The following is a 9852-nucleotide window of genomic DNA, read 5'->3' on the forward strand; positions in this document are numbered from 1 at the left end:
TGTTTTATTAATGATGGCCATTCTTACTGGTGTTAGGTATATCTCAGTGTGGTTTTGATTTGCATTTCTCTGATGATGATGTGTCTGTGTTTCATGTGTCTGTTAACTGCCCATATATCTTCTTTTGAGAAGTATCTGTTCATGTCTTTTGACCACTTTTTAATGGTCAAAAGACCATTGTTTGTTTTTTTCCTTTCGGCATGTAAAATGACTTTTTAAAGTAAAGTTGTTTTGTTTTGTTTCCATTTGATCTGCGTTCTGTAGTTCAAACTCCTGTGCTCTCCAGTTAATGGAGTCTGGGAACCCTGGACTGTGGCTTACGGCTTCTGAGGCTTTGTTTTGGCTGCCGAGAGGCCTTTCTGTTGACACTGTCTGTCTGTCATATTCTAGAAACAGAATACATTGCTGAACAGCTGCATTCTGGTTGACAAGTGGTACTGTGTACCCAACTAGTGGTTACTTCTATGTTCTATTTAGGGGCACATATCAACTCTAAATTTTCCCCAATATTTATGAAGTCTAACTGGATTTGTAAATATCATTGGCGTGCACCCTCATTATCCTCACCCCAAATCTCATAGAAAAATATTCCAGTTACTTTGACATGAAATGAAACCAAATGATATTAGCTGGGGCAAGGTTTTTATATTGGTGGACTTTTGGTCATTGGAAATAAACTGGCTTCTCTCAGAAGTCAGAACTGTCAGAGCTTGTACCTTAGTTCCATCCCCGCCTGGCCATGTTCCCAGAGCCTCTTTCTTAACCCTTCTGATCCCTCCCAGGTGATTGTAAGGATGACATGGAAAGACGATGCTACAGCTAGACAGTGACAGCTAACAGGGAGTGCTTGCTGTGTGGCCGACACTTTGCTGAGAGTTTATATGCTTCATCTCATGTCTTCCTTAACACAGGACGATGAGGAAGAGGTACTCTCTGCCCTTTTTCTACAGTTGAAGAAACTGAGTCCATGAGAGATTATGTAGTTTATTGAGAACACAACTGGGTACTGGTGATTTGAATCTAGAACTGACGCCAAAGCACATACGACAGCACTGTCCCTCCAGTGCTTTACACAGCGTGTGCTCTTAGTAGGTATCACTCTCTATCTGCCCCCTTCCCTCATCGTGGAAGTGGGAGTAGACTGTGACTTAGATTATTGCTGTGACTCAGAGTAACAACTCTGTGTCTTTGTACCAAATATGAAATCCATGGAAGTACTAATAAAATGCAGATTTTCTTTCTTTTTAGACAAATGAACTTGTGTTGAGTTTGGAAGATGACGACAGATACCTGCTAAAAGAAGACAGCACTCTGAAGGCAGCTGGAATCGGTGAGGAAGGGGCCCTTGTGTCGCTGGAGGGATCACTCACTTTCCTGGCCCCTGAGTAGGCCTGGCTGATTGTGTTTGGAAAGCTCACTGCAAAGTCAGTGCTTCCTTTAGAGTTCTGTACACTGTGCGATGAGCTCTTCAGAGAAGGAGGATGAGAATGATGTGCATTCTGATCACTTGACCAAGGGCAGTTGATGTCTGCTCTCCAAATGTTCAGAATGCAAATAGTTCTTTCCAGAAGGTCTGCTCAGAATTCTGCTGAGAGTCATTTAAAGTGATTGACAGGTTATTAATACCTTGTCCACTTACTCTTACCATCATTAAGCTGATGGTTTGAGAGAAATGGACATGGTAGAACTAATGAGGAATAATGAAATGAGCTGTTGTTTGTATAATGTGCAGTGTGGTTTCTGATAGTCTTCCAAATCACTCAGGGCCCACCAAGACATGGAATTAAAATAGGAGGCTGGTGTGCGCAGCTAAAAAATTACCCAATTTGGCCTTTAGAACCAGAATGTGCATGTAGTTCTATTTTAAAGAAATGTTATGTGAAATGTTTTGTGACCATTAGGTGTCACTGTTATTCTACTTATCTGTACACCTAAAGATGACCTGGCAATAGAAGGATTGAAGATTATCAGAGAGGTCTGAGCAGTTGAAGACATTGTGCCTTTGACACATCTCTGTGGTTGGTGACTGTGATGGAGTGTCACAAATCACACTTCCTAATAACTTATACACACTGCTTAAGGAACACAGTAAGTGAGGTCCACACTGGGAGGCCTTATTTTTTTTGATGGGTGTTCTATTGAATTACTTGAATCACAATTGTCAGGAATTGACTTTTGAGTGACTCATGACTAAGGCGAATCCCTGACATAGATGCTCTGATTTAAATAGGAGCTTAAATAATATGCTGTGAAATCTTATACTTGTTTTCTGTGTTGAAGTCTACAGTATTTGCTAGAGTCGGTCTTTCCATATTGTGAATACATAAGGTTGATTGTTGTTAATTTGAAAAACAATTTTTAGGTTGGCACTTGCTTCTTCAAACACTATTATATTATCGTGGCAAGTGCATCTGTGTTATTAAGGCACATGGTACCTAGAAGGTAGCTTTTCTTGTTGCTAAAGTGTAAAGTAATAATGAATATTGCGGACTGACATTAATGAGGGAATTGACAGACAGTTCCATGGAAAAGCAGGGAAAATCCAAAAACAAACTAAAAAGAAAAGTAAAATTTTACACAACGATAAAGTTGGCATCTCAAATAAGTGGGGAAAGAATGAGTTAACCAGAAAATTATATCAAGTCCATTGCCAAAGCGTTCAGGAAAGTAAAATTCAAATTTTTATGTCCATCTTTATTACGAAATGCATTGCAGATGGATTAAATGTTATAAAGTAAAATTTTTAGAAAAGAAAATATAGTTCAATAATTTCATAATCTGGAGGAGGAGAGCTTTCTAAGCAGGACCCTAAAGGCAGAACCCACAAAGGGGGAGGAGTGATAGATTTGACCACATAAAAACCAAAAACTGTAAACAAAGTTAAGGGAGAAGCAATAAACTATGAAGAATTATTTACAGGATGTACAACAGATAAAAAGTTATTAGTCTGACTTTATAAAGTGCTCTTACAATTAGCATGAGAAAGATAAAGAAATTCTGCTGATAGAAGTAGCTAACATGAAAAATAGTGCTACTCTATCAATATTGAGAGAAATGCACATTAAAATAGATACTCTTTTATGTGGAATCTAGTGGTTAAGAATTAGAGTCCAGAGCCAGAGCGCTTGGGTTCAAGACCTGATTCTGCCTCTTATGTCTGAGTGACCTTAGGTGAGCATCAATTATTATGAAATTAGCAGACATGAAAAAAAGTGATAGTATCCAAGAGAGTTCATGGTGTAGGAGAATGGATACTCTCTTGTACCATTGTTGGGAATAAATATTGCCTCTAGTTTTGTGTAGGTTCATTTAGCCAGTAAGACTTTCTCAAGCTTAACTTTCTGTCATATTTATTACTAAGCCAACAGGGATGTCTTCAGAGGGATATCTTTCCCTGTTTGTGAATCACTGATGTAGAGCTTTATTTATTGGATGGAAATAGAATATGTTGTGTGATTCCATTATTGTTTAAAAATGTATATATTTACATGTGTATATGTGTGTATGGAGAAAAGATCATATGCCAAAAAATTGTAGAGATGGTTTCTCCGGATGGTGGTATTGTCAGTAATGGATATTTTCCTTTCCTCTCTGTATTATCTAATTGTTCTTCTTGTGATTTAAAAAATTTCCTACAGTTTACTTGTGTTCCTTGTAATTAAGGAACCAATTTCTTTTTTATTTTTTTTAAAGAATAAACTCTTAAAGTTAGGGGAAATCGGTTTGAATGAAGGCTGCACATTTTACTTGCTTTGTGACCTTCTGTAAGCTACTTAGCCTCTCTGAAATTCTATTTTGTGTCCCGTAAAAATGGGAATAATGAAACCTATTTCAGAACGCTGTCATAAGGATTATGTAAAATAATGAAGACATCTGGAATAATGCATGTAAAAGGCTCCAGAAAAACACCTGTTTTATTTGGAAGCTCTCCTGGAGAAGGCAGTTGGCAAATATTTTGACTTTACTAAAACGTTGAGTTGTTGGTCTCATTGTCATTAATTCCAGACTGCCTTATTTAATGCAACCAACTATAAAAGTGAGACTCAAATCCCTCTTTTTAAAATTCTTGTTTTACGGCCATAGGTCTTGGATCAGAGTCAATCCTTTTCCTGACTTCTCACTGGTTTTAGGGTGGGGTGAGGACTCCAAACTGCCCGCCTGACCCTGGCCAGCCAGCAGCCGTGGGCACAGGACTACCTGGGTCCCTGCAAGGAGCAATTTCCTCTTGCCGTCTAGAGCAGTGTTGCTGTGCTCCAGGGGACAAGCCGAGGTTCTACCTGGGGAAAGTGATAGGGGTCCCCGGAGAGCAACAAAAATCTCTGAGAGTCTAGTTGTAAAAATGATACCTGAAGTATGCGATTTTTCTAGGGAATTTCCCCTCCCTCAGTGCTGTGTCTGGTTAGGTTCTTAAGAGAAAAATTCAAAGTCATCTCTGTCTTCCTTTTCACCACTTGATCTTGCCGTAGAGCTGTCAGTCTGCTATCACAGCCAGTTGCCATGGGAATAATGCCAGTGTAACAAATTTATCATTAGGACTTTTCTGCAGGAGTCATGAAAGGAAAAGAAAGGCTGCGAGTGGGGAAATTAGGAGAAAAAACTTGTCTGAAGATTTCTTTTCTCACAGAGAAATTCTCCAGTTCATCCTGGCCCTTTATCTGCACTGCAGATCCCTATTGTATATTCTACACCTGACGTCAGTGGAAGTTTTTGCTTGTGGACTTAGTACTAAAATACATATTAAAAAGATTTGCTTTGTGGGCGAAAGAGGAGGCTTTTACACAGAAGTATTACTTATAATTTAAATACATATATTTTTACCTTGTAGTCTTGTGGACTAATTCTCCTAAGTAATACATTTGCATGTTATTATTATTATTATCATCATTATTATTACTAGTGATATTTTCTCTTTCATTTACATTCCACCATTATCTTCGAATCTGTCCTGATTTAATAAGAGAGAGATTGTGGTAGGGAAATGCTTCCAAAGCCGGTTGTGTTTTATTGGAAATGCTTTAAAACAAGATACATTGGACCAAACTGTAAGTGATTATCTGAGGGAAGCATTCTCGTCAAACCAGTGCCTGTAATAATTCCAAAACCCCCTTGTGGTTTGTTTTCATTTTGTGTGGCCCTTTGGTCTGCCCCCAACCAGAACCCATGCCTTGTCCCTTTTTGTCATTTCAGACGTGTAGCTAATATCTTAGGATTCTTTGGCTCCCGCTTCTTTATCAGGATCGTGTTTGATTTGTGTCTCCTTAAGGTGTGGGTGCCTTTCCCCTCCTTTTTTTTGAACAGTAATATCTTAGGGCATGCGTGTTTTCTTCTTTGGCTCGCATCACCATGGCCATTCTTCAAGTTTACATCGAAATGGTGGTACAGTCTGGTTCCTGGGTAACATGGGTGGTAGACCCAGGGAACTGGGAGATTCCAGAACAGGGAATCAGAACGGAGCTCCGCAGAGTGTTCTTCCCTTTTTATTCCCCCCTCGTTGTTGTGGAAATTTCAGGCATGTGTCCAGTCTATCAGAGGTTAGATTTTATTTTATTTTATTTTTCGCTGTTTTCTTCCAACTGTAGTTCGAAATCTCTGCCAGCTGATCCAAAACAGATATTTGAAGCAAGCAATAAAATAAAAAGCACAGCAGGTGGGGCCTCTTTGTTGAATTGTTGGCCTCCTTTGGCAAAAACTTGGAACTATAACGCGGCTGTGAGCACAGCTGTGAATGATTTGTAGATCAGGATTTTGTGAAATTTGGAAGGATAGGCTATGCTCCTAGAGCAGGAGGAAGGGGAAAGCTTTGTCCTTTTGGTCTCAGACTGCCACAGAAGCCACAACTTACGCTTCATGCATTTTTTTGGTCAACGATCTGCAGTTATAGTCACTTGGCAGCCTGATCATGGATTGTCTGTCCCACAAAGTCAGTGCACTTGTCTTAGTTTCCCTTTCCCAGACAGCAGAGGCCAGGGACTTTGAAAGTAGGTTGATGAATCATCGCTGATGATGAGTTATAGAGATAAATTAGTTGAAGTATTTAAATACATTACGTTTAATTTTTCTTGGGATTTTACAGTTAAAATTGATCTTACTTTTTATCATTTAAAATCATCATTATTTTCCTTTTAAAGTTGTGTGTGTGTGTGTGTGTGTGTGTGTGTGTGTGTGTGTCTGTGCATGTCTGACCTGTTGGGAAGCGTTTTAAAAATTATTAATTTTATATCCAAAGTTTGAATGCCCTGGCTCATGTTCATTTCATTAAACTTGGATGTATTAAAATGATCCTACAAATGTATTTGGAGAGTTCTTGATATCGTTTGATAGTAAGACAAAGGGATGAAGTGGCGATGTATTTATTGGATTTTTAGATTGCACATTCATTTCAGATTCCCATGCCAAGGCACTCTGCACCTGACTGCACTGCCGCCTGCAGCACATTTAATTTAAAATCAGGTGCCCTTAGGGGACCAGCACACGGTAGACTTCCTGAGGGTTCATCCCCAGCCATTTTTAAGGAGCCATTTTAAATAGTATTTGGAAAGCAGGAATTTAAGGGAGAATGGTGGAAAGAGTAATGATGTGGGGGCCTGAAAAATCATCTATGACTGAACTTAAATTGGCAAATAAATTCGCAGATTAAGTCTCTGAAATCATTCAGACATTTTGAACAGAGTTTTACAGATTTTTAAGAGGTGTTGTAGTCTTCTTCTGTTTAAGGACAGTACTGCTAAAGTTTAAAATCCATCATATGTTTACTTTTTAATGTTCAGAATTACTTTTAATTAGTGTGTTTTCCAATGTGTAGAGTAAAGCATTTTATCAATATGAAGTATTTGAGTTTAACCCATTTATCAACTAGTTCTTCTGAAAAAAAAACTGCAATCATCTGAAAATGAAATCTTTACCCTAGATTATCTCGTTTTGAGCCTATATTATGAGAGATGGCATAAATACCTATGTAAATAATGAATCGATCGATAAGTTAATTAGACCCACGAGAACCTGTGTGTCAGAATACAACTGCTTTGTCAGTCCTTGCTTTCCATCCTCTTCTTCTGAACCTGTTATTGCTGTCTGGAGAGCTGCACGACGTATTATTTTCTCAAAAGGGGTGCAGATAAATGTCAGCGGCCGTAAGTGAAAATTGTAATTACAGTTAGCGTGGATTGAGTGAAGTGCTGTGTGAGCAAAGCACTGTGTGAGGTTCTGTATGTAAATAGCACATCGCAGAAAAAGCCTCACTCTGTGATGATTAGGAACAGGATGTCTTTTGCTCGTTCTCCATTAGAAGGTTGATTAGAATCACTTGCCCATGATGTAAGTCTCCCTGTGGGCATGCTTCCCTTCAAGAAAGGAAAACCCAGGAGTTTTTTGTGTAAAGGATAGATTTCCAAATATCTCATCTTTGGGTATTGAATTTTTTGAAGCCCCCTCTTCCTTTTTTTACTTTTATTTTTTAACACTCATTCTTTTTAATGCTGTTTTCTTGTAAGATTTAACTGTACATTGACTTACTGTTGACCCAGGGTGCATCTGTTCACAGCGTTTCCCCATCGGTTCCCAGTTTCTCTCTGCTGTGTCCTCTGCAGGCTCCTTGGGGTGAGAGTTTGCAGTCTGATTTTCATTCGCTCAGATTAAATGGAATCTTGAAGATATGGTATAGGACTGGAATGATGATCTGAGACTTTAGGTGGTTTTATTGTCTTCTTTCAACACTTGTTTATTTTCTGTAATTAGCATGGGTAGCTCATGATTGAAAGACATTAGATTTGATAATCTTAAGAACAGCAAAAACATTTTTAATGAAAAGGCATGATAATCTCTTTAATTTCATTCTTTTGTGATAAATTCTAATGATGAGATGAGAGTTGTAAACTAAGAGACCAGTGGTAATCCTTGGCACTCTTTCTTATTATCGTATTTATTTGACTTGAAGAGTTTTACTTGTCTGTTTTTAGAGTCTATGTTAATTGAGTGCTCAGTATTCATTACAAATAATCTTGTCTGTTTTCTTGTGGAGATTTTGAAGGCCCTTTTGCTCTTTCTGTAAAAGCCAAGCAGACTGTATTAACTTCTGGTTTAATTTAAAAAATGAATGTGGAACTTGTTGGCACAACACCTTAAAGAATTGCATGTTTAATAATTGGAAGGCTTTCCATCAGATTTGTCTCCAGTCTGAATTAATAATGTTGCTGACTTATTGTTTTAGAAGACGCAGTCCTTGACCTGCTAGGTTGAAAGAATTGTGACTGCTCTGAACCTTCGGGTCCTTTAGCTGTGCCACCTCCCCTGTGAATAATTAGAGGTATTTGAAGGTATTGAGGTAGAAGCCAATTTGTGTCTTTCGCTTTGCATATTGTTGAAGCCTCATGAATTAATCATAGGCAGGGCAAAAAATTAACTTCTTCAGACACATATTTTGATGGGTCATGAGGGAGAATGTAAAGTGATCTGTAAAATATTCTACTGATCCTCTAAGTATTAAATTATTATACCTACAGGCTAATTTCAGGGGGGAAAAAAGTTTCCCCTCCCCCTCCTTCAGTAACTGAGTAGCATATTTGAAAAAAAAAAAAAAAAATCAAGGTTTGTTATTTCCTAGGACTTTAAAGAGAACCATAAATGAGTGATTTTATAATTTCCTGAAAACCGGATTCTTGTGTTAATGCTTGATTTTAATTTTGGGGGGTTATTTTTCTTTCTACTTTTAAATTATCTAAGTTGTAGATTCTTATAACTGCACCTTTAATTTCTTGTTGATTTGGTAAAATATATTGTGCAATCTGGCAAATAACTCATCGTTTTCACTTTAGGCATCTGAAGCTATTCTAAAATACCGAATTCAGGTAATATGGATTTCCACATTTGTTTAAAATTTAGTTTTACATTAAAATCTTTTTTTCATTTCTGTTTTTCTTTCAGCCAGTGAAACTGAAATTGCATTCTTCTGTGAAGAAGATTATAAGAACTACAAAGCTAATCCCATTTCATCCTGGTGAAAATGTCTCAGGGGCTTCCGTTTTGCATACCTGTATTAAGCTCTTTATTCCACTACTGAGTTTTTGAAATTGACAAACAAATCTTAAAAAAAATTAATCCCAGGTTCTAGTATTTGAGCTGAAATCTGGCGATTTCTTTCTCTGTAAGCCTCTTCTTTTCTCCTTCTTGTTGTAAAATGACATGAGAAAAACACTTACTTTTTTAAGTGAAATAAATTGTTATTAAAATCATCTTTGGAATATTGGTTCTTAAATCATAACGCATGTTCTAAAATTAGGAACTATTTTGGTGACTTGCATGTTGAATTCTTTAAAAAGATGGTAAGACTAAGGACATAATGTTTAGTTTGTAACTTTTCCATAGTTCTAATGAGAGCAACTGTTACCATCTCTGGCTACCTGAGATTTTGAGTTTCTTCTGTCAGTGCTGCCTTTTAGCTCAGGGAGTGTGTGATACACACCACCATACATGAAATTGAATTGTGTGTACTTTAGGGAGGTTTTATGTTACAAGAGGGTTATTTTATTATTATTATTTTTTTAGTATCTCAGCCTATACAGATAACCTTGCTGAATTTTGTTTTTCTTTTCTGAACTGTGTTTTCTGTCTTCAAGAGCAAACTATAATAGAATCAAACTTACTTATTTGGAGAGAGGAGGTAGCAGGATGTTTGCACTTCTGGAAGAAAATTGTTGGTTGAGAACAAGTCTACATCCTGGAAGATACATTCTTTCAAAATAATGTATAATACTTTTGGTTCCTGATAATGGTTGACAACCAGCACCAGAGGAAGAGTAGTTTCAAAGGGTCTGTCAGCCGGCTTGTGTTTAATTAGAACTAGAGAGGTTAGCTGGC

General features: G+C 37.6%; 1 long non-coding RNA gene across 1 annotated transcript; it reads left to right on the forward strand.

Annotated features, from left to right (window-relative positions):
• The first annotated feature begins 800 nt into the window (after positions 1-800).
• LOC103265350 lies at positions 801-9227 on the forward strand. The gene is made up of 3 exons (XR_504629.2): positions 801-926; positions 1249-1330; positions 8920-9227. It is a non-coding gene; the product is annotated as an uncharacterized LOC103265350 (long non-coding RNA).
• The last annotated feature ends 625 nt before the right edge of the window (positions 9228-9852 follow it).

The sequence above is a fragment of the Carlito syrichta genome, unplaced genomic scaffold, assembly GCF_000164805.1.
Source record: "Carlito syrichta isolate Samal-C Ts95f unplaced genomic scaffold, Tarsius_syrichta-2.0.1 Scaffold306483, whole genome shotgun sequence".
NCBI lineage: Eukaryota > Metazoa > Chordata > Mammalia > Primates > Tarsiidae > Carlito > Carlito syrichta.